Source organism: Dipteris shenzhenensis, chromosome 4 (genome assembly GCF_047967505.1).
Source record: "Dipteris shenzhenensis isolate YYH24624 ecotype China chromosome 4, Dip_SZ_1.0, whole genome shotgun sequence".
Lineage (NCBI taxonomy): Eukaryota > Viridiplantae > Streptophyta > Polypodiopsida > Gleicheniales > Dipteridaceae > Dipteris > Dipteris shenzhenensis.
Genome location: NC_141599.1, coordinates 24,617,325 through 24,643,043, shown reverse-complemented (window position 1 = coordinate 24,643,043; position 25,719 = coordinate 24,617,325).

The window sequence follows — 25,719 nt, the reverse complement described above, 5'->3', positions numbered from 1 at the left end:
AGAGATCATATGGAATTGTGTTAATCTCTGACATCATCAGACTCACATGTGGAATGGAATAGGACACCACTCTCCTATGATCACTCGAATACCCCTCCTAGAATAGTAGGGTAAACATTTGTACAAGTGGAGAATGGCAGTGGTGCCAATCTCTTATTAAGCCCTAAGAAATGGCATTGAGAAGCCTAAACTCACATGTGCATTCTTCTATGTAGTGATCACTGTCTCCGCTGTGTAGAGATCATATGGAATTGTGTCAATATCTGTGGAGAATGCCACCAGTGGAGAATGGCAGTGGTGCTAATCTCATACCATGACCTGAAAACATGCACAAGGAATCCTAAACTCACATGTGCAGTCTTCTATGTAGTGATCACTGTCTCTGTTGTGTAGAGATCATATGGAATTGTGTCAATCTCTAAGATCATCAGACTCACATGTGGAATGGAATAGGACACCACTCTCCTATGATCACTGGAATACCCCTCCTAGAATAGTAGGGTAAACATTTGTACAAGTGGAGAATGGCAGTGGTGACAATCTCTTATTAGGCCCTAAGAAATGGCATTGAGAAGCCTAAATTCACATGTGCATTCTTCTATGTAGTGATCACTGTCTCCGCTGTGTAGAGATCATATGGAATTGTGTCAATATCTATGGAGAATGCCACCAGTGGAGAATGGCAGTGGTGCTAATCTCATACCATGACTTGAAAAAATGCACAAGGAATCCTAAACTCACATGTGCATTCTTCTATGTAGTGATCACTGTCTCCGCTGTGTAGACATCATATGGAATTGTGTCAATCTCTGAGATCATCAAACTCACATGTGGATTGGAATCGGACACCACTCTCCTATGATCACTGGAATACCCCTCCTAGAATAGTAGGGTAAACATTTGTACAAGTGGAGAATGGCAGTGGTGCCAATCTCTTATTAGGCCCTAATAAATGACATTGAGAAGCCTAAACTCACATGTGCATTCTTCTATGTAGTGATCACTGTCTCCGCTGTGTAGGGATCATATGGATTTGTGTCAATCTCTATGGAGAATGCCATCAGTGGAGAATGGCTGTGGTGCCAATCTCATACCATGACCTAAAAACATGCACAAGGAATCCTAAACTCACATATGCATTGGCACTACCACTAGTGGAGAATGGCAGTGATGCCAATCTCATGCTGGCAACTACATAATGACAATGAGATCATCAAACTCACATGTGCATTGAAACTTTTGCCATAATCCTACTACAGCCAATAAATATAGTGGAATGTCAACCTACAGGTTTAGTTTGTCTAGATTACCACTAGTGGAGAATGGCAGTGATGCCAATCTCATGCTGGCAAATACATAATGACACTGAGACCATCAAACTCACATGTGCATTCTTCTATGTAGTGATCACTGTCTCTGCTGTGTAGATATCATATAGAATTGTGTCAATCTCTGTGGAGAATGCCACCCGTGGAGAATGGTAGCATACCAAGACCTTAAAAATGGCACAAGGAATCCTAAACTCACATGTGCATTGGCACTTTTGCAATTATACTACTACACCCAATAAAATTTGTGGAATGTCAATATACAAGTTTAGTTTATCTAGACTGCCACCAGTGGAGAATGGAAGTGATGCCAATCTCATGCAGGCAACTACATAATGACACTGAGATCCTCAAACTCACATGTGGATTGGAGTCAGGCACCATTATCCTATGATCCTTGGAATACCCCTCTCAGAATATTAGGGTAAACATTTGTACAAGCAGAGAATGGCAGTGGTGCCAATCTCTTATTAGGCCCTAGAAAATGGCATTGTGAAGCCTAAACTTAGAATAGTAGGGTAAACATTTTACAAGTGGAGAATGGCAGTGGTGCCAATCTCTTATTAGGCCCTAAGAAATGGCATTGGGAAGCCTAAACTCACATGTGCATTGGCACAAGGAATCCTAAACTCACATGTGCATTGGCACTTTTTCCATTATCCTACTGCCATTCTCCGCTAGTGGTAATGTGCATTCTTCTATGGAGTGATCACTGTCTCCGCTGTGTAGAGATCATATAGGATTGTGTCAATCTCTGTGGAGAATGCCACCAGTGTAGAATCGCAGTGGTGCCAATCTCATACCATGACCTGAAAACATGCACAAGGAATCCTAAACTCACATATGTGCATTGGCACTTTTGCCATTATCCTACTCCGGCCAATAAAATTAGTGGAATGTCAATCTATAGGTTTAGTTTGTCTAGATTACCATTAGCGGAGAATGGAAGTGATGCCAAACTCATGCTGGCCCTAAGAAATGGCATTGAGAAGCCTAAACTCACATGTGCATTCTTCTATGTAGTGATCACTATCTCTGTTGTGTAGAGATCACATGGAATTGTGTCAATCTCTTATTAGGCCTTAGAATGTCAATCTATAGGTTTAGTTTGTCTAGCCTACCACTAGTGGACAATGGCAGTGATGCCAAACTCATGGTGGCACCTACATAATGACACTGAGATCATCAGACTCACATGTGGATTGGAATCGGACACCACTCTCCTATCATCACTGGAATACCCCTCCTAGAATAGTAGGGTAAACATTTGTACAAGTGGAGAATGGAAGTGGTGCCAATCTCTTATTAGGCCCTAAGAAATGGCATTGAGAAGCCTAAACTCACATGTGCATTCTTCTATGTAGTCATCACTATCTTCGCTGTGTAGGGATCATATGGAATTGTGTCAATCTCTGTGGAGAATGCCACCAGTGGAGAATGGCAGCTGTGCCAATCTCATACCATGACCTGAAAACATGCACAAAGAATCCTAAACTCACATGTGCATTGGCACTTTTGCCATTATACTACTGCAGCCAATAAAATTAGTGGAATGTCAATCTATAGGTTTAGTTTGTCTAGACTACCACTAGCGGAGAATCGTAGTGATGCCAATCTCATGCTAGCAACTACATAATGACACTGAGATCATCAAACTCACATGTGATTGGAATCAGACACCACTCTCCTATGATCATTAGAATACCCCTCCTAGAATAGTAGGGTAAACATCTGTACAAGTGGAGAATGGCAGTGGTACCAATCTCTTATTAGGCCCTAAGAAATGGCATTGAGAAGCCTGTTCAATCTCTGTGGAGAATGCCACTAGTGGAGAATGGCAGTGGTGCCAATCTCATACCATGACCTGAAAACATGCACAAGGAATGCTAAACTCACATGTGCATTCTTCTATGTAGTGTTCACTGTCTCCGCTATGTAGAGATCATATGGAATTGTGTCAATCTATGTGGAGAATGCCACCGGTGGAGAATGGCAGTGGTGCCAATCTCATACCATAACCTGAAAACATGCATAAGGAATCCTAAACTCAAATGTGCATTCTTCTATGTAGTGATCACTGTCTCCGCTATGTAGAGATCATATGGAATTGTGTCAATCTCTGTGTAGAATGCCACTAGTGGAGAATGGTAGTGGTGCCATGTGATGAATCGAACTTCTGCCATTCTCCTTAACATCATAGAGGATGGCACCAGTGGCATTATCCTTAAACTCTCACGGAGGATGGCACTTGTGCCATTCTGAACAAACTCACAATCCATGTGTTCAATGGCATTTGTGACACTCTTCTAACATCATATTATGTTGGAGAATGGCACGAATACCATTCTTTATTATAACCATCTTAACTTTGATATTGTGTATATTTGCTTACTGTGTTGGTGTAGTTTTTCATAATGCATATATATGTTGCTTCGCCTTGGTTATTTTGTTAATAGAAGTTGCATTGTGGTTGTAATATTTCCTACTACAGTTATGATTTTCTATTATACATTTCATTGTGTCCTTGGTTCTTTTGTTAACAGAACATTGCAAGAATGGCTAGCAAGGGAAAGAGAAAGGTTCGAGAGGTGTCAGTTTATGATGGAGTTAGTTCTGGAAGAGGATGGTTTTTGGATATATACAATAACGAACTCCAAAAACTCCATAAAGTGCATTGTTTTGTGAACATCCAAGGAACAACTTTTGAAGATGTTGGACAAGTTAAAGAGATGGAGGATACCGAGAAAGACAACGTTCCTTGTCTCAAAATTCATAAATTGGGAGGCAATGTGTATCAATTGGATCCTGCTTGTTTTGATCATGCGAGGATGAATGCTACTAGGGAGGACATGATGATATCTAGGGGTTGGATTAATGAGCCAGAAAATTATACCAATCAACAGATATTAGAAAGCTTTGATTTGGTAACAAAAGGGATAAAGCAAGATATAAAAAAGAGTAGAAAAGTTTCGAAAAGAACCAAGAAAAGTGATGTTGAAGGATCAAGCTCTCAAGTGTCTCAGAACACATTGAAAGAGAAGGCTAGAGAGACCCGTGAGGAGGAAACAAAAGGTGAGAAGGAAATAAGGTCAGATGGAAAAACAAGCATTGGGGATAAACTGGAGGCTAAAGACAAAGAGACAACTTTAGGAGGAAAACAGGGAGGTACAGGAATAGTCACTGATGGAACTGGAAGTGGAGGTGATGCAACGGGGAGTGGTGAGACACATATAATAGGACATGGTGAGAAATCATCTGAAGCAACTATCATCCTGTATAAGAAAATCCAGCCAGATGTTGACTTTGAGGCATTACAAAAGAAATTGGAAAGGAAGGACACAAGTATGACAGGCTTGATGGAGTACATAGAGTACTTCCCATTTGGTTTGGAGTTTGAGGTGTTGATCCCAGTGATGAATTGCTTTAGAGCACCAAGCCAATATGTGTACAAGACATTGACCCTCAGCTATGTCAGTGACTTGGTCAAGAGTTTTGCAATGAATGCACGACCTCCTGCAACATGTGCATATCTTATGCCTTACCACATAGGCACAAATACTCCGATGTGCAAGGAAGAGATAAAGGTGGAAAAGTTAAAGGAGTATAATTATTGGATTCTCGCAGGGCAGCATTCGATTTATGCTGCAAGGATATTTATAACTAAAGCACATGGAGAAGCCTTCAATCAACGAAAAGGTTTCTATACACAGAGGAAGGCGAGAATTGTTGTCAATGCACCAGTTGAAGCAAGTTGTAAGATATCATCAATGGCCAACATGGAGGCACAGACCATTTTGAAAAACCAACCATATATCAATATCTTACAACACCTAAGGGCACAGTGGATTGCATTCGGACGACCAAAGAAACCAGCCCAAGGCCTTGTCAAAGGGCATAAAGATCAACAAAGTTGGGACGTGAGTAATAAACTTTGTTTTGTATGCATTTTTTATTTCAAGAATGTTTATGGCTTTGTAAAAGAAATGATAGTAGTGTCAATTCCCTGATGTGAGAATGGCACTAGTGCCATTCTTCTAGTTACCAAGTCATGCTTTTGACATGGTAATGGGAGAATCGCACTAGTGTCATTATTATCTCTATTACATGATTTGGATTAGAAGAATGTCTAAGATGATTTTGATTTTTTTATATAGAATTTTGTAGGAGTTGCAAGCGTATCGATGGGCGCAAACTTTGCTACCAAGGACACACACATGGTCACATACGATGATGACATCTACGAACAATGGATTAGGATTTTGACATTGGTGAAGCAGGGTGATCTTGAGGGTCGAAATCCCACAATAACATATATGAGGTGTCTGCTAGGATTGGAAGACGAAGATGTACATGCACTTCAAGCAGAGATTGAGTCTAAAGAAATAGTCTTGGTCAAGTCAAGCAAAGACAAGGACTCCATTGAAATGTCTCAACAGGCAATGGAGATTAAGCATGATAGAGCCCTGAAAGAAGCGCTCATCAAGGAGTTCAACTCACGTCACCCTTCGCCCCAACATCAAACATGGGATGCCCTTGCAACTTACTTCAAAATTGATTCAATTGTTTATCAGAGCTTCAAGGGTTCATGTGAGTCATGGGTCAAATAGAAGCTACAAGTTGGCAAGTCCACACCTGATTTCCCAAAATCCGCGTCAATCTATGTTGATTGGGTGATTAGTTCAATAGAGGGTAACAAGTCTACATCGCAGTCTTGTTTTCCTTGGACAATTATTCAAGTGAACATGGAGATGGAGGGGGAGAGATTTCTAACACGTCACTCCAAGGGACAACTTCCAATCAGCTTGTGTGTGCTTGACACCTCAGAGGGATCTGCCAAAGGCATGTGTTGGGATAAGGATGCCTTCAAGAAGTTGCTCTGTGGCTTGATGGAGACCATTGCCACTCCATCACAGTATGTATTGCTATCATTTATGACAATGATAGAGATGGTAAATCTCAAGGAAGCAATCATAGAGGCTCGATTTTGGCATATAAGATTTGTGGGTGTTATCCATGAATCGGATAGTGCACAAAAGGGTTTGTCTGAGACCTTCTGTTTTTTGTCATTTGTCAGCTCACATGATGGGTTTGATGGATTTGAGCACATGTTAGAAATGACAAGGCCATACACAATAATTGAGGACAATATTCTTTATTCTGATGAGGGAGATGAGTATGAAAAAGAGGCGGTTGTGAAGCATGGCATCATCAAGGAGTGCAACAGGTGCTATTGTAGTAGGGAACATGAAGTTGTTGTTGATGTCTTTACTAATGGATGTGTGGCATTACAAGTATTGTCAAGCAAAAGAAAAGTGATCTCACTAGTGAAGACATCCCAACAGGTGACAGAGGTCGAGGCTATGTGTGTGGCACATGCATCAAATAATCCCCATATTAAGATTTGGTCTAGCATTGAGAGGCCTCTTGAGACACATAGAGCTTATTCACCTATTGATGAAGGAATTAAAGAGGGTGAGCATCACATTAAAGACTTGCGACCTTTAACTGAAGCAGATCTTGAAGCTATCCCAAAGATTACATTGGAAGATTTGGAGCAAGGTCTTTAGCTACTCATTTATCCCTTGTGTATTCAGTTTCAAAATAATATGACTTTTATGGATTTTCTCGATTGCACATACTCTCATTATATTAAAGATATTAAACATTAGGTATGATAAAATTGTGTGACATAATGACATGGGGAATGGTACTAGTGTCATTCTCCCTATGTCGGGTTATACGTAAGAGGTACTATTAACATTTTATGCGACCTCATATGGAGAATGGCACTAGTGCCATTCTCTCTTTGTGGTTATGTAGAAATGGTAATACTGTTATGTTCCTTTCTTGAATCTATGTTAGTTGAAAGCATTACAGAGATTAAAAATTGTATAGTATTAACTATGCTACCAAAGTTTTGATTTGGGTGCTTTCTACAAATCTATTGGACCAAAGTAATACAGTATCTATGCTTTTCGATCATGCATTGTACATTTCTTTTGGGACATGGGGGGAGGCACTAGTAGTATTATCTCCTCCCAATGAGGGTATAGAGAAAGGCACTAGTGGCATTCTCCATAACCTTATATGTAAAATGGCACTAGCACCACCCCAAGAGAAGAATGGCACTATTGCCATTCTCTCTATGAGTTCAAAGAGAAAGGTTGCACTATTGCCATTCTCTCTATGAGTTCAAAGAGAAAGGTTGCACTATTTGCATTCTCAATTGACCTTTAGAGAGATTGGCACTTTTTCCATTCCCCAAAAATACAATGGAATCAGTGAACGACAATGGATAATGTTCATACTTTATTGTTATTTATTAGTTTCATATGCTTTTGTGTTTCGACATTGTTGAATACACTCTAAAGAATCAAAATATTTCTATATTCCTCAACTTCCAAGGATGTGGAGACATCAAATGTAGAGGACAACATACCACCCAAAATGGGGACTATCAATTACGCAATGGATACAGGAGGTATAGAAGAAAACATAACCCCAAAAATGGAGAAAATTGCAAGGAATATCACGAATCCTATACTTTTAGAAGAGAACATGGATGAACGTACTGTCTCAACATTGGGGACAAAACTAGATAATCTTATTGTTGTTGCAAACATGTATGAAATCATAGCACCTGACAATTTGGATGAGTCAGAAGCCATCAACTTCAAGGAGAATTTGGATTCATATCCACATACAATTTCTTTGGATATGCCACGATTAACAATCATATTAGACTTGAATGGCCTGTTATTAAGTCGCTGCCTATTCAAGTCTCCAATACATCTGTCTATTATGCATGGCAAAAATAGTTATATGGTTGTTCGTCCTGGGTGCATAGAATTTCTTAAAATCTTGCTACAAAGATAATGTAGGTATCTGGTCAACTGCGATGGAGCATAACGTACTTGATATGGTAGGAAAGCTGCAAAATTATGCAAATGAGAGCCTCCCTTTCTTTGTTATATGGTCTCAGCAAGGATGCTACACTTACAGTAAGACGAGGATAAATAGGCCTGACAAGGTTGGTGTTGAGGCAATGTTCAAACCCTTAGCAAAAATCTCAAAGGCATTTGGATGTGATGCTAGAAGGACAATCCTTGTTGATGACTCCCCATACAAGGCTTGCATTAGCCCTCCATCAAATTGCATATTTCCTTCAACGTTTGATGTACAAGACAAGGATGATAATATTCTACTGAGAGAGTTGATGCCGTACTTACTACAACTCGATGAGACTAAAGATGTGCGCAGCATGATTGAGACAAATCGGTATGGACAATTACCTGTGATGGAGGGGCATAAGGATTTCAACCTTGTCCAGAAAGTAATTGATGAATGGAGGGAGGAAAATCATGCATGGTCAAGAATGGAATATAAAACAAGAATCTTCCTCTTGCAGATCAACTAAGAGAGAGGGATATAGGTGGTAGGGCAACCCATGGTGGTGATGGCCAAGTGCCTAAACTCAATGCATCCCAAATAAGACTTTTAAGGAATGCTCCGCAACTCTCTAGCATGAATGCTATGCAAGTTTCTCAATTGGCTATAGACCTAGGGTACAAAGGTCTCTATATCAAGAAATACATTGCTAAGGGCTACATAAACCAACTATAGAATGCGTATTTTTCATGAAGGTACATATGTCAAAGTGTTTTTTGATTTTATCTCAATATATATAACTGTTGTTGTAGCTAATTGAATTTGTCTTTTGTGATGTAGATAGATATATGTTCAAATCAAGCTTGAGTAGGTACATACCAGAACGAGATCCATTTGGACCACCAAAGTTACCTGTCCCTATCAACGAAGTGTTTTGGATAAAAAATGTGGCTTTCGAGGTGCATGAGTCAACCATTACAGGTGCTGGATTGGGCTTGTTTGTGCATGGCTCCATCAAGAGAGGGACTACTATTCTCCATTATGGAGGTGACAAGTACTCCTACAGAGACTGGAAGGAATTTTGTAGAGTTCATCCAAGGCTAAAGAAGTACTCTATCCAAGAGGACCCTACTATCCCTATGAAGGATATGGTGCATATTGTTGGTGATGTTCAATATGGCAATATGGCAGGATTTATTAACAGCAATAGAAATACCAATGTAAAGCCAAATGTTTGTCATGTATTTTCCCCTGATGTTCCACCTTGGTATGACCCCATGATGAACATAGATATTGCAGAATATGGTCACATTTGTATTGAATCCATAGATGATATACATGCAGGAGAGGAGCTATTTGCAGACTATGAGTTTTGAATAACAACATTGTATTTCTTTATACAATCATTACTTATGGAAATTACTACTTTCTTGCCAACTATGTAAATTGGTGCGTAATTGTTGTGTGTGAATAATATGCAAACATGTTCATAACTACATTCATAATGTATTTAGAAGGAGTGTCTCTCATGCCATTCTTTCCGGTGCCATTCTCTTTGGGGCTAGAAATTGAGAGTTTCTTTGGAATCATGATTTATTTCAGGGATTTCAATGGTGTATCAACAAGTTGTTATGTTTTCATCCTAAAGTGTACTTTTTTACTTTGCAATGAGTAATCAACATGACATGTAAAGTTATCGTTTTACAATAATGCTAGTCAGTCCAAACATTGAAAGTGCACAATAAATGATTGTCATTGCCACCTAAATTACATCAAATGCTTGTCATTGCTCATTGATTTTCCATCAACTACATATCTTGCATTCATTCTCCTCAACTACATATCTTGATTTTCCATCAACTACATATCTTACTAAGTTAAAGAGCCTGTGCATTTTCATTGCAATACTCATGATTATTAATTACACTCTACATATTTTAAATGGTGTTTTGGAGATTTTCAAATGAGAATGCTCACAACAAAAGCGAGTCTCAATATCAATGGAAATTCCAGAGACTCGCTATTATGAAGGTGTTTTTGAACATCACTATGGCTCACGATATGAATCTAACTCAAATGGGTTTCAAAGTTTATTATTTTGTTGATGATAACGTAGTTTAGACACTGATATTCTATTTATTATTTGAGAATGTAGTTGATATTTCACACTTCATGAATGGCTATCTAGTCTATTTTCACATATTTCTCCTGTTTTTTCATTGAGGGGAGCTACAATTTCTTCCAAAACTGCCATTCTGGGAATTGGGTTTTTCTCGAATTATCTAATACGGTCTTCATATGAATGCATAATGCCTCATACACACACTCCATGCATACGAGAGGTCACAACCTCTCATGCCTCTTGGGATCCATCCCTTGGGTATACCCCATTATTCTACCCTTAGCCTATGACACTTTATGCCTACCATTTATTAATGCGCCCATGCATTCCTACCCATTCCTATCCTAGGACCTACATGTGTGAGTGCACCATTTATTCCATATCAATTACATATCCAATACATTATCCATATGGCATTTAACCATTTAAACCTACTTTCTAATTATTACATTTGATCATGCTAGCCTAATCCATTCTAATACTACAAAATCGGGTCCTGACATGCCTCTTGCTTGGGACATAGATGTCCTCATCTACTAGGTAGTCTTCCTTGCCTTCATGGTCTTTAGCACTCATTAGGTTCCTACATAAACTTCCATACAACAACTTCAATGTTTCATCTTCATGTTGTTGGGATATCTCAAGGTGTATGCCTCAGGCACACCTTGGTTTCTATGTGTGAGCGCTAGAGGCACAGTTAGGTGCCCACAAGCACAGTTAGGTGGTGGAAGAGCTACATAGGATGATTGAGAGAATCTAGGAGTAGATTGAGGAGATGATTGTGGAGCTCTGAAGTCATCAGTGATGTCAGTGAGCATGTATGAGGTGCCTACTTAAGGACCTCACTCTTCTTCATTCTACAAGCAAGCAAGTAATGCAAGTATTCTGAGTTTGTGTCCACTCTTTGATTTCCTTTCAGCTTTCCAACATGGTATCAGAGCCCTTTGATCCCCCTTGAGCCCATTTCTGCCACATCATCATCTTCTTCTTCATCTTCTTCTTCTCCATTTTCCTCTTTCTTCCCAAAATCTTTGAGAGCTTGGTTCTCCACCTACAAACGAACATTGCCCAAACCCTTTGAGCTGGAAACTCCTCTAGTATGGGCAAACTTCCACCTGCAAGCAATTGAAGAAAAAACGTCTCTGTTGGCTGCCATTCTCCAAAGAGCGAATTTCTTCTGTTGCTCAATACTCCCTGTCTGCTTTGCCATTGCTTGAGCCCTTTTAGGAGTAGATGGGCGACCTCAAGACGAAGATTTTGAGCCACTTTTCAGGTCATTTGGTTTAGTAACGAGGGAGAAATCGTCAAAACTCAGGTTCAGCCTGTAGCAACTCTCTTGGGCAAAAGTGCGCACCATTTCGTCCAACCTCTATGCTGGACCCTCTCTGGTATATGAGCTTTCTTTTGCTTCAGAAAGCCCTCTTTTCCTTGCTTTGAAGAGTGAGCTACAAGCCCTCCAAGTTCAGCCTTTTGGTTTTAACAGTTTTGGACAAGTTTTTGAAGATGATGCTACATAAAACGCTACTCTAGCATTTCTGGTTTTTTGAAACTTTCAATAACTTCAGTACAAGTGTGGCTTCAGTTTTGTTTTGAATTACTAGACCTAGTTTTCATTGGAAAGTTCTCATTTTAAGCCACCTCTGTGAAGCATGTAACAAGAAGCATCATTGTTTGAATATTGGTCACTAGTCTTTGCTACATCAAGTGCTCATATTTTGGAAGTCTTTTAGTTATTTTTTGCCTTGTAAGAGAGATAGACACTGCCCAATATCTGGGTTAGACCCTCTCATGGCTACCCTATTGAATCTAGAAAAGTTAAATGGAAAGGGCTTCCATACATGGCAAATGAAGGTGAAATTTGCATTGATGAGGGAGAACTTATGGGGACTTGTCAAACCTACTCCTACCGCTTCTTCTACGGCCTCCAATGCTGGAGAATCCTCAACTCCGACACGACCGGCAAGGGATCCAGCTAGAGAAGAAAAAGCATATGGTATCATTGCTCTTGCTTTAGGAGATGATTATATACACCATATCTCTGACTTGGAGTCTCCTTCGGAAGCTTGGCAAAAGCTTGACATGATTTTCGGTGCTAGCTCTCACATCTCTAAACTATCACTTAAAATCTCTTTCTTTGAATTGAAGATGACTAGTGGTACTACTTTAGCAGCTCATGTCAACTATATGCGGAGTCTTATGACTCAATTAGCTTCTATCAACTCTCCTATTTCTCCAGATGATGCTATGGCAGTGTTACTTAAGAGCATGCCTGAAGATTATGATCACATAGTTACTACTTTGAAAAATCTTCCTAATCCTAATCTTGAAGGTATTATCTCTGCTCTCCAAGAAGAAGAAAGGCATATGGAGCTCAGGAAAAGCAATGACACTGCTTATGCTGTAAAAGTCCAGAAGGGCAAGTATACTCCTTGCAATCACTGTGGAAAGACAAATCACCTTTCAAAGGACTGCTTCAAAATTAATCCATGCAAGCACTGTGGCAAGAACAACCATAATGAGAAGTTTTGCAGAGCCAAAGCAAAGAAAGAAAATGCAAATCTACTTTCAGTTGAGCCTCCACAAGATGAGGCATCCCATGAAGATTATGCATTTTAAATCATCTCTATGTATGCTCCAGATCTCTCTTTTTATGTCAAGGTACTCAGCCTGGATAGTCCTCCAAAATGAATGAATTAAACTATTGTGTTTTTGTGTGTTTTGTAAACACCTCTGGTCACCTTATGATGTAGGCCATGTGTATGTTTTGCTCCATGGTACCTCCTGCAGACATTGTGTGCATGTACATGCAGGGGAGATAACCATTGGAAGGCCTTTTTTGTATCCCTTTTGTTTACCTTACACCCATGGGAACCCTTGCTAGCATGAGAACCTAGCCATAGATTTATCCTTGACCACCATGAGATGGCATGAGAAACTATGAGACTAGATGTATCCTTGACATAGCCTGAGGCATTCCCTTGAGGGGGGGTTTGTTGGGATATCTCAAGGTGTATGCCTCAGGCACACCTTGGTTTCTATGTGTGAGTGCTAGAGGCATAGTTAGGTGCCCACAAGCACAGTTAGGTGGTGGAAGAGCCACATAGGATGATTGAGAGAATCTAGGAGCAGATTGAGGAAATGATTGTGGAGCTCTGAAGTCATCAGTGATGTCAGTGAGCATGTATGAGGTGCCTACTTAAGGACCTCACTCTTCTTCATTCTACAAGCAAGCAAGTAATGCAAGTATTCTGAGTTTGTGTCCACTCTTTGCTTTCCTTTCAGCTTTCCAACACATGTTTGCATACAACAACTTCAATGTTTCATCTTCATGTTTGGTACTCCTTCCAAACAACTCCAACATTAGTATGTTCCCTTAAAGCAAATTTTTAAATAAATCAATAAGAAAGACATAGTATTTATCTTTCATGTTGCGTCATCCATATACTCCGTTGCTTTGGATAGTCCTACAAAGACTAATTTAACTTTATCCATTAGGGTTAGTAGGAATCCATTTCTTTTTTACTTTCCCGTTCCAATAAGATTACCATTTCCTAATCTCTCTCTCTCATATGCATGCATTAGTCCAAGTTCCAAGTGACCAGCTTGGAACCATTAGTTTTAGGTTGGTTAGACCCAAAACTTACAAAATAGGCCTAACTTACAAGATTAAGATCACCAGATCTTAACGAGTACTCATTCTAGACCACCAGGTCTAATTGTGGATCCACCCATAGTCATGCGTCCATGATTTACCAATTACTTGAGATCTCTCTAAGGTCACCAGACCTAAGGTCACTAGACCTTAATAAGCACTTACATATCCACCTTCTAGTCCAAATTAAGGTCACAAGACCTATGGCCATGTATAGGTTCCCACTTGCTATACTTATCAAGGAAGTTACCATCTACTAGTTTTTCCTAATATGTCTTCTAACACGCTCTTGCTTGGGAAGAGCCCAAGTACTACCTTGGCTCATCAACCCAACCTAAGAGAATAACTTAATATCTCTAGTTGTCTAACTTCAAGACTCTTGGCACCATGGATGCCTTCCCAAGGATGCTCATCTAGCGTCTCTATACACAACTAATTGGTATATTATCATGGACATTTCCAAGGTTGTAATTGTGCACGTGCTCAATTCTTGAGTTTTCTTCCCTATTTCTAGTGTATGATATATGCAAATGCATCTACTACTTTATTATCCTACATGCAATGCATTATTAATTCATTCTTTGTCCTAAATGCTCATATTAAGTTTAAGTAGGTCAATCCTTTGACCCTTGTCAGCATTCAATCTTTGTCTTTGACCATAATTTTCCTCCTATGCCTAATCAAATAGGGAACTTTCACCATCCTGTTTCCACCTCCTCCTACTAATCTACTTCCAAGCTCTATCCTCCTATGTGCCTGGGTGAATTAGCTAATCTTGATCAATGTGGATCACTTGCTTCAAGGTGTATTAGTAACATTGTCTAAGATAATACTTGGATTTTGTCTTAATCAATGTGATAATTTAGAAGACTACCACTTTGAATATTGCTAGTATATTGTGATAGTTTTATTGAGAAAAACGACCCTTTTATTTTGAAAGAACACTTGTCATTTAAAGGGTGTCATTTAAGAATTTAATTACTAAGACATCTCATTATTGTATTCCCTCCCTCCTGTGAAAATGAATTCTAATATTTGTCATCTAATTAGAGAAGATTAGCTTTCATATTATTCTAAGATATAATACACCTTTAATCATCAAGTTTACTATAAGGTTAAATATTTATGCATTCTCTAGTGCCAATACATAAATCACTTTGTGATATGACCATTTTGATAATTTTATTTGCTTAGGATAATTACAACTTTTAAAAAGAAAGTTAGTATATGTTCTATGAAGACTTACATTTAAGAAAGGGGATACATAAAAAGTCATATATGTGTATATCTTATAAGCTTAAATAGGGTGATATATTAGTCTCACAAGCTTCATAAATAGGGGGTTTTTTAGAAGTCCTTGCATGCAGGTAACATGCCTTCTTTACTATGAGTGAACCCCCTGTGCTGAAAAGCTTACAGAAGGGGAGACTATTGAGACATTCATCACGAGGGTCAAGAATCTGCGTCATCAAATGGCTGCTATGGGTATTACAAAGACTAGCGAAGAGCTAGCTCGAAGCTGCATTAGAATTCTTCCACAAAAGTTCGACGGTCTAGTAACTACAGTCAACACTCAAGTTCAAACTCCTGCACTTAATTTTGAAGAATTTTGTGCATTACTACTTGAGGAGGAGATGCGGCTAAAGAGTTGTGATGGTAGGATCGATGTTGCTGTCACTACTATTACCAAAGGGAGAAAGGAGTGTGTGTGTGTGTGTGTGTGTGTGTGTGTGAGAGAGAGAGAGAGAGTGTGTGTGTTAAAGCATAAACACAAGGGTTTAGCCTTACATAGGGAATGCTAAGAGGTGTGTGCACATAAGAGTCACATGTGTGGGCAATGAAGGGGCATTGACCTCTCTATATACATGCATGCAATGCAAGAGCAACCAATCGATGAGTTATCTTTCTTCATTCTTCTTTCGTGTATCTTCTTGATCTAGTGTTTTGAGAGTCTCTCGTTATAGGGGCCAAGGGCCTCTACACATTGGAGACCACAAGGTTCATGCTCATTGGCCTTCACGTGATTCTAATACGCTATGATCTTTGCCAACGATCTAATATGAAGACTTTCGGTGCTAAGGCGATTCATTCTACCATGTACTGTTGGTGGTATCACGCTCTCGATTCTGAAGTCTTTCTGATGCTTAAGTTGCTGCGACGACTGGGGGTTGGCATCATCTTGGGCCTTCTGCTATACTGTGGCCTTCTCGTTCGTGATGCGGCACGAAGTTCTTTGGGGGCAGTTGCTGCATACAGACCGGTTGTGGTGCTGTGATGCGGTCATTGTGGAGTGTTGATTTAAGGCCGTTAGAAGAAAGAAAGTCAGGCGCTGCAGAGCCAAGGATGTTACTACATCATTCCAAGAGAGCCGACGATCTATGGACTAACATGGCGATCAAGAACATGAGGTTGTTGCAAGCGATGGAAGTGTCGAACGTGATGATCAAGATCATGGCAGTGGGTGCAGTGAGACGCTGATCAGAGGTGTGAGAACGTGATGATCCGACCGGATGCTGAGAGATGGCTTGCCTTGCGACTGGGGAGAAGCAACCTGCTGCTGTAAGCAAAAGAGGTGTGAGCGAGTGATGATTCGACCGGATGCTGAGAGATGGCTTGCCTTGCTACAGGGGAGAAGCAACCTGCTGCTGTAAGCAAAAGAGAGATCTAGACATAGTTGGACCAGATACCGCATGTGCAGTCGTGTTGACACACCATTCTTGATCAACAGTAGCCAGTGCAGAGTCGTGTGGTTGTGGCATGCAGAGAATGAAAGAGTGAATTTGGGTGTTGTCGGCATTTTTTGCGGAGCAAACGGAGCCAACATTCCTAGAACTTCTTGATTGTGGGGTGCATTGCCTTGGTCTGCTTGCGGCTCAAGGAGTGTGGTGCTATGTTGCAGATTGTCATCATCGTTAGAATCCGCATCACAGTGCCAGGCCATGATCTGCCAGACAATGCAGCAACTCAGTGCAGAGGGTTTGCACGACACCCGTAGGATGGACGAATCGACCTCAGAGTGCTGTTGTAGAGTCATGGTGCTTGTTGCACACGAAGGCAATCATTTGTGGAGTTGTTGTTGCGGTAATATTTTGACCTTGGTTTGCAAACATTGAAGACTGCGGACGCCCTTCCGATCTTCCATTGCGGGATGCTGCTATGCTGCGGTTGGTGTCTTTTGTGGAGGATCTTATGCAAGGGAGCGTAAGTTGCAATCTGCGAAGAAGGATATCAGGAGACTTATGCTCGTACAATCAAGGCGACTGTAGAAAAATCTTTTATGTGCATGTATTTTGATCTCTTCAAGCGCGGAATTCACTCTTGCAGAACTATTCCAGCAAGTATTCGATGGCGGGATGGTGCTATGCTTCGGTTGGTGTCTTTTGTGGAGGATCTTATGCAAGGGAGCGCAAGTTGCAATTTGCGAAGGAGTTGCGAAGAAGGCTATCAGGAGACTTATGCTGGTACAATCAAGGCAAGTGTAGAAAAATCTTTTACGTGCATGTATTTTTATCTCTTCAAGCGCGGAATTCGCTCTTGCAGAACTATTCCAGCAAGTATTCAATCTAAGAAGAATTTCTTGTGCCTTGCTCCTTATTCCACTCGAATTATCAACACCTAAGCTCTTCTTGAAGTGAACCAAGGAAACTGTATTCTCCAAGAGATGGAGGCAGATGCAGTAATGGGGACGTATTGACCAAATATCGAATGTAGCGCCCAGCAAAGGCATTTGATTCACGGAGGGACAACTTGTGATATGTGGTGTTTTGAGGATGCGTGGTACCTAGTATTGGTGCAATTATTTTGTAATGTGAAAGGCAAGATCTACATCAACATTGTTGGCGCTTCTTCGTGAGAGTGGCATTCCATGTCTACTATTTTTTCATTTATGTACTCATAGGTTTTCTACCTTGGCTATATACCAAAAATGATTGTTCTCCTTTGCACTCTTTCCTTGGCATCTGACTTCCACTCAGGGGATATTTGTGCATGTGTGGTTCGCATAGTCCACCGTGAGTGCGTTAAGGCATAAACACATGAATTTAGCCTTACATGGGGAATGCCAAGAGGTGTGCATGCATGGGAATACCAAGAGGCACATGTGTGGGCAATGAAGGGGCATAGACCTCTCTATATATATGCATGCAATGCAAGCGCAACCAATCGATCAGTTATCTTTCTTCATTATTATTTCGTATATCTTCTTGATCTAGTGTTTTGAAAGTCTCTCGTGGGGAACTTGCGTATCTCTTGAAGTGCCTTCACTCCTAACTTCTTGAGCCTTTGAATCTTTAGGAGCCATGTGAACCTTGTTTGATGGGCAAGCAAGCTAGGAAGCCATTTACACATGAGACCAGAAATAGACCAAAGGAACCTCTAGAGATGGTACATGTTGATCTATATGGTAAGATGTCTACTACTACTTTTGGTTAATCTCTCTACTTTATGCTAATAGTTAATGATTATAGTGAAAAATATGGGTTTATTTCCTTCGAGATAAGGTTCAAGCACTTATGTTTAAATTATGGCACTAACTTGTAGAAAATGAAATAGGAAAGAAGGTAAAAAGTTTTTGCACCGATCGGGGAGGAGAGTTCATGTCAAGGAATTTGAAAAGTATTGCAATGAGCATGGCATTAAGCGGCAACTTACCCCATACACCTCAAAAAAATACTATTGTAGAACATCGAAACCAAATAGTTGTTGAGATGGGACGTTGCATGTTGAAGGTAAAGGGGCTACCCCCAACACATTCTAGGCCGAGGCATTAAAATAGCAGCCTATATTCTCAGGTGCTATTCAAAGGCTCTCAAAGGGATGACTCCACAAGAGGCCTACTCAGGTAAGAAACCTTCAATTTGTCATTTTCGTACATTTGGATGTGACTGTTATGCACACATTCCGGATGCAGTGAGAACCAAACTAGATGCCAAGAGAAGGAAATGTATATTCTTGGGATATAGCATGGAGTCAAAGGCCTATCGACTCTATGATGTAGAGGCAAAGAAGATCATCGTAAGCCGAGATGTAATGTTTGTTGAGCGACCACACTCAGTGGTGGATATAGTTCTAGCCACTTCATCATGAACTGAAGAAATAACTCGCCATTTGCCGACCCAAAAGTATGAAGAAACTATCAAGGAGGAAGTGCTCTCTAATACTGCAGACCAAGAAATCTAGACTGTTGCACCAATCACACCACAACAAAAGCCACAACCAAGGTGGGTGCAATAGCTCTTTGATGATCATAACCCAGAATTTGTGCAAGAAAGTCCACAACCCGATGGACCTCAAAGATCAAAGAGAACAGAGGAGCAACCCCAATCAGTTGATCTCATAATTAACATGGCCTTGGTGGCTGAGATTATAGAGACAGTCAAGGAGCCAAGGATATTTATAAGGAGAAATGTGGATGAGAGGATCCCACATGGTTTGACTATTCTAAAGGCTCTCTCTATATAAGAAGCCTATCTTTGTATTGTTCAAGAACATCTAGCAATAGATAGAGTGTTTGCTACCATGGATGATTTTTTGAAGTTAGTTTCGTTAAGAAGCTAAACATTTATATTGGCGTCGAAAGTTTATATGCCCTAAAAAAAATAAATGTTTAAAACATTCGCCAGGATTTGAAACTTTTATGCAAGAAAATTTAAAGTTTCGCCAAGATTTACATTTTTTCCTTCAAAATTTAAAAGAAAATATATAAAAGTAGTACATTCTACCAATATTGTGAAACTTAAAAAATGAGCTTGAAAACTTTCGCCAAGATTTTATATTAATATTTAAGCATAGCTTCGATAAAAACATCCCTGTTTGCTACCGTATGTCTCTCATGTGGTGCTTGGATCCTCCTTGATCCATTACTTTGTCATGGTATCAGAGCTTCCCTGTCTCTTGTTGAGACATGGTGATCCTTGCATAAGAGTGTGAGAGATCTAGAGCAATTGAGAGCTCCTTCATTCCGTTGAATGGAAGAGAAATTTCTGTTCATTCTTGATTGGAATAATTTTCGTTTGCAAGAGAGAGTGAGTGTTCCTCTTGTTCATTATTCTTCTATCAGAGAGATAGGAAGAGATTCATACTCCTGTGAGAGACTCCATTAGTTCTAGGGAGAGAGTGCTCTAGTTCTTCTTTTGTGAGATTTTTTGAGAGAGAGAAAAACAGAAATATCCATCTTTTTCGACCTTCAACAAAGCTACTAAGCTTGGCACTCCCTCACGGCCCATACGACCTAGGATCCTTTAGCAACCAAATGAGCAGACTCGATGACACAGCAACTCTACTTAACTCATGGGCATTGAGCTTCAACCTTCCCTATTGTGGCAAGTCCTTCAAGCCACGATAGTAACTAGCCTACGTGCAATAGTCTTCAACGTTCCAACCATCTTCTCCAGAGCCAAGTGTGGGCTCTACTCAAGCGGACTCTACCACAACTCTCCATCGACTCGCCTTTGATAGCAGTTGAGCGATGGGCAGTCCAACGCTCCCACTACATGCTCTATCTCCTTGTAAATAGCCTTTGTCTAGCCTCAACTCGGATGCTTGGCTCTCCACAGCTAGCAACAGCAACAATAGCTACTTAGCAGTGGCAACCGAGCCCTTCTTCAAGCTCTCCCGCCATGCTAGTAGTGCTCCACATGGTCTTTAATAGCCAACAACACTTCTAGCCTCGAGCACGCTCTTGCTCCCTGTAGTAGCCACGTCCATCAACAATGCTCAGCATACGCTCTGGCTTCATCTACCCTCATGCACTACTGACTGTGGACAGCTCTATCCTCAACACCTACGTGTTACTCTAGCCGCGTCGCATCATCGTGCAGAGGCCTCCTCAGAGTTCTATTTTTCTTCTTCTCTAAGGTTTAGTACCCTTAAGACATGTGGCAAAGATAGAAACTTACCTTGGTTAACTGACTTGGACCTTCGTTAAGTATGGCCTTAGGTTAAGGTTATGGTTAGTTTAACCTTATCTCTTTGTAAGTTTGGTTTAGTTAGTTGCCACATGGCATAGTGCCACCTAAGCACATAGCCCCTACTAAGCACAGTGTATTTGCAGCGTGTGAATGCCCCCTATGCCACATCATCATGCCTCTTCTTTCTTCATAAAAAAAACTTCGACAAGCCATAACTATCAATCCAGAAAGAATTTGCATGTGCTCGAAAAAGGAATTATAACCGGTTTTTTGAGCTCTATGCGCTTGTCAACTCAGATTTTTTGTATGCAATTAGACACTGCCAGATTTGAAAGTATCTTCAACTGTTAAGACCTTTGCAATGGCAATACACACCCCAACTATTGAGAAGTTCACCAAGGAAGGATTTCACACGTGGTCTACACAAATGAGGTATCTCTTGATGCATCAAAAGCTTTGGAAGATTGTAAAAGAAGATATACCCACTACACAAAATGATGCCTGGAAGGAAAAAGATGAAGTAGCACTATCAATCATTGGTCTACACTTGGGGCTAGTCGTTGATCCACCAAGCAAACTCAAAACAAAAAAGGCTTTAGATTTTAAAGAATCTATCACTCCTGAGATTATATTTACTCTAAACCCACCATCTATAGCAATTCATCCACTATAAGGCTGATCCTCATTTCAAGAAATACTTCCCATGCCTTAGCCATGTCTATGCTCTTCATTAGAACTTGGTTCATTTTGTGATTTACTTGTAGAAGTTTTAGCTGAGTTGTTCGATTGGGGTTAGATTTTATTGATGTACTAAGATAGAAGGTAGATCAATAGTCGATGCTTTGCCCTTCAATTCTCAAGATATCCAAGATGCAAATTACTTGTATGCCCTCTAATTGAAATCTCCTGATGTTGGTGGAGAATGTTTTCCACTATCCCCACTAGGCCTTGTGACCAAGTAGTTGCATGAGCATCCAATGAGTGTGGGATTTTTGCCAATATAGCTCAACATTGAGGATCCACATCCTGCTTTTCTATATTATTCTTGAGCAATGTAAGGTGATGTTGTCTCACAATAGCCACTCATCTTTGATGTGGGTATCTCCATAAAAATCACAACAGAGTTTTCCAGGACACTTTTTGAGTACATTGTTTGCACCATGTCGACTAGCAACCTCAATCTGGAGGCATCTGCTAAGTTAGACAACTCCAATTACGGTACATGGAAATACCGAATGGAGACCATTCTTGTGCTTCAGGACAAATGGGAGTATGTTGATGGATCCATACCTAGACCATTGGCCGATCCAGCCACCAGTAGCTCTACTCCATCTGTTGTCACAGCACCAGCAACGGGATCTACATCGGGATCTACATCTACACAAACAGTTTCCGCACCAGTAGCAGATCCTGCCATTGCCCGAGCTCAAGCAGAATGGGATAAGAAAGACAAGTATGCCTATCACCTGATCAAGCAGAATGTGCAAGATGTCATGCTAGCACAGCTCAACACAGTCAAGACATCAAAAGAAGCATGGGATATGTTCGCAGCTCTCTACGAGTCCAAGAACACATCCAGGATTCTCACCCTGAGAAACCAGATCAACCAGAGTTTCCGCAATAGCAATGAAACTGGTCATGCTTATGTACTCCGCATCAAAGACTACAACAATCAACTTGCAGCAGCAGGAGAAACTATGAATCCCGCAGAAATGGTTCAAGTAATCCTGAATGGACTAGGAGAAGGATATGAGAATCTGGTCCAGAGTATTGCCATCCAACGGCAAATTCCAACACTTGAAGAACTTCAGTCAGTTCTACTTGGTGAAGAACTCAGGACTCAGGCCATTCAAGCACGTAAAGGTCATTCTAATGATCAGGCATTCACAGCTTCAGACAGAAGCAGAGGCAAAGGCAGAAACAGAGGTAGATCATATCAGAAAAGTGGTCATCATCAACAAAATCAAAGTCAGAATCAGCAACAGCATCAGCAGCATCCTCAGCAACATCAAAATCAGCATAGAGGAAATCATTCCAACCGAGGAAGATTCCAAGGACGAGGGAATGCATCCACCAATGTGTCAAACATTCAATGCAACTATTGTCACAAGTTTGGACACTATGAAAGAGATTGCCGCAAGAAGCAGTATGACCAAGGCGGTCAATCCAGCAGCAATCGAGGGAATTCCCGAGGAAGAGGAAATCATCGTGGTGGACATTCTAGTCACAGTCATTTTGCAAATGAACATGGCAATATGTTTCTTGCAAGTGAGGAATTGCATCAGACTGATACAATGCACCTAGACACTGATTTCAATCCCAAAGAAGATTTCAGTTATCAAGTCGACCAAGTGGAACAGGATCCTTGGTACATCGACAGCGGTGCATCATCTCATATGACAAATCATCAGGAATGGTTCACAGAAATGAAGCCATTAGAAGGTCAAAAGAATGTCATCTATACAGCAGACAATACACCGAATCCGGTTCAAGGGACAGGTGTTATCCCTATGAACAATTTCACTGGTACAAAAGGATTAGTCAAAGATGTGCTCTATGTTCCGAAGCTTAGCAAGAACCTTTTGTCAGTAGGTCAAATGACGGAACACAACTACAAAGTCATCTTCGACGGTGATGAATGCACTATCAGAGACAAATCCAAAAGAGGTCAGCTAGTAGCAAAAGGTGTCAAGGAAGGACGCTTATACAGGATGCTAGCTACAGTACCAGATAAGCATGCCATGTCAGCTCAAATGCAACAGATGCCACTATCTGCAAAATGGCACAAGAGATATGGTCATGTCAACTTCAAGTACTTGTTAGATCTAAGGAATCAAAATATGGCAATTGGGATTCCGAAGCTACAGTTTCTTGGAAAAGTTTGTGAAGCATGCTCCCTTTTGCCATTTTAATCTTTACACTTACCTTGCTAGAGCTTAGGTGGGAATCCATATTTCTTTAGACTTGGTTTCCATTTGATTCACATCTACAATTTGCTTCTTTGCATAGTAGAAGTAGTTGGACTTGTCATGACCATCTTTGCTAGAGGCATCATAGTATTTTGTCCTACAGTCACTTTCTTGTATCCTTTTTGAGAACACTTGTTACACCATTTCTCATTTTGTCTTAGTTTCTCTTGGAAACCCATTTCTTTTAGAGCCTTCTTTACTATAGACTTTAGTTTATTGAGTTTTGTCCAAGCACCTTCCTCATCACTTCCTTTAACCTTTTTCTTTGACTTCTTCTTGTTACGTCCACTTTTCTCCAATGCAATAGCTCGGTTTAAAAACTTTTCATAATTCTTTGTTGGGTTGAAATTTTTTGGAGATCTCTAATTAATTTGAGTGTAGCCTGTGATCTCCATGCATGAAATGACCCATCATCACAATGTGTGCTAACTTGGTTGCTAAGATCTTGTATTCTCGACACAAATTCATGAATACTCTTCTTTAGATCACTAAGCTTTGTGCGGACATCTTCTTCATTGATTTCCTACCTAAGTTGCTTGAGGAAAGCCTTAGACATCTACTGCCAATCTTTGAAATAGCCAATTAAAAATTCGTTAAACTAGTGCTGTGCTATCTTGATCAAAGTGCAAGGAAAATAGTTTATGAATTCTTCCCTGGTCATAATATCATTTATGTGATAGACGTATGGGAAACCTTACAAATGTTTGTATGAGTCTTCTTGTTATTTCCTTTGAAATCCTAAAACTTGACTTTGATAGGCATAGCTACTTTAACTTTGATAGTTGCTAACTCGAGACCCTTTGGACATTTCTAGTGAGTATCATGATTTTCTTTGCGATATATGTCCTCATGATGGAAATAGTCATCAGCATACCATGCTTATACCAATATCTTCCAATAAGTGGGGTCGAGGCACTCAACTTCCAATCATAGGTATCCTATTTGCTACATCCTAGCATTGAGTGCAGGACTCAATATTCTTTCTCTTGGTGATGGTGCAACAATTCTTAGAGTTCTTTGACTTGCTACTGATGTGAGCCTTTGCTAGCTCAATTGTATCCATGACTTGATTCTTGTTTTGAACCTTGGCCAAAGTTGTGATGCCCTTCATGCTCCACCTCAAACTTGCATGCAAATCTTCTTTGTTGTTCTTGGATTGAGACATTTTGAGACATGCTCTGCCTTGATACCGAATTTTTTTTTTCTACTTGTGTATCTATGCTCATAGCTCAGTCTATGGGCATAATCATTGGACTCGTCATAATTTGGGCCCTCCATTGATGAGCGCTCAGAATCCTCTTTCTAGAACCTAAAAGTCACTTCTCTATTGAAGGCCTTAAGTCATTTTGGATGCAAATATTAAAGTAGTTCACTTCTGGTGTTAGCATGATAGTCATAAGTGATCTCTCTCCACACATGGCCTAGTGTTCTTTTACCTAGATCTCTCCATTGCATGTGGCTCTTTGATACCTCACAACAAGACAAAGCACCCATAGACATGCACACAGATGCGTTTAGTGAACTAAATAAAAAACTTACGGGTGCGTCCATTAGCGCATCTATTTTTGCATCTAGAGACCCACGTCTACCAGCGCATCTATATAGTAGATACACGCATATTTAGACGCTTAAATAGACACTTTTATAAACGTGTTTATAGATGCAAAAATAGACGCTTGTCGAACAGACAGACGCGTATATAGACGCATTTATAGACGCACTGATAGACGTGCTTTTTTTTTTTTTTTTAATTTACAGAATGCATTCTAATTACAATTCCAAATAAAACATTACAACTCCAAAACGCAATAAAATTGAAAGCTCAAGAAGTGCTTGTATATACATATAGCAC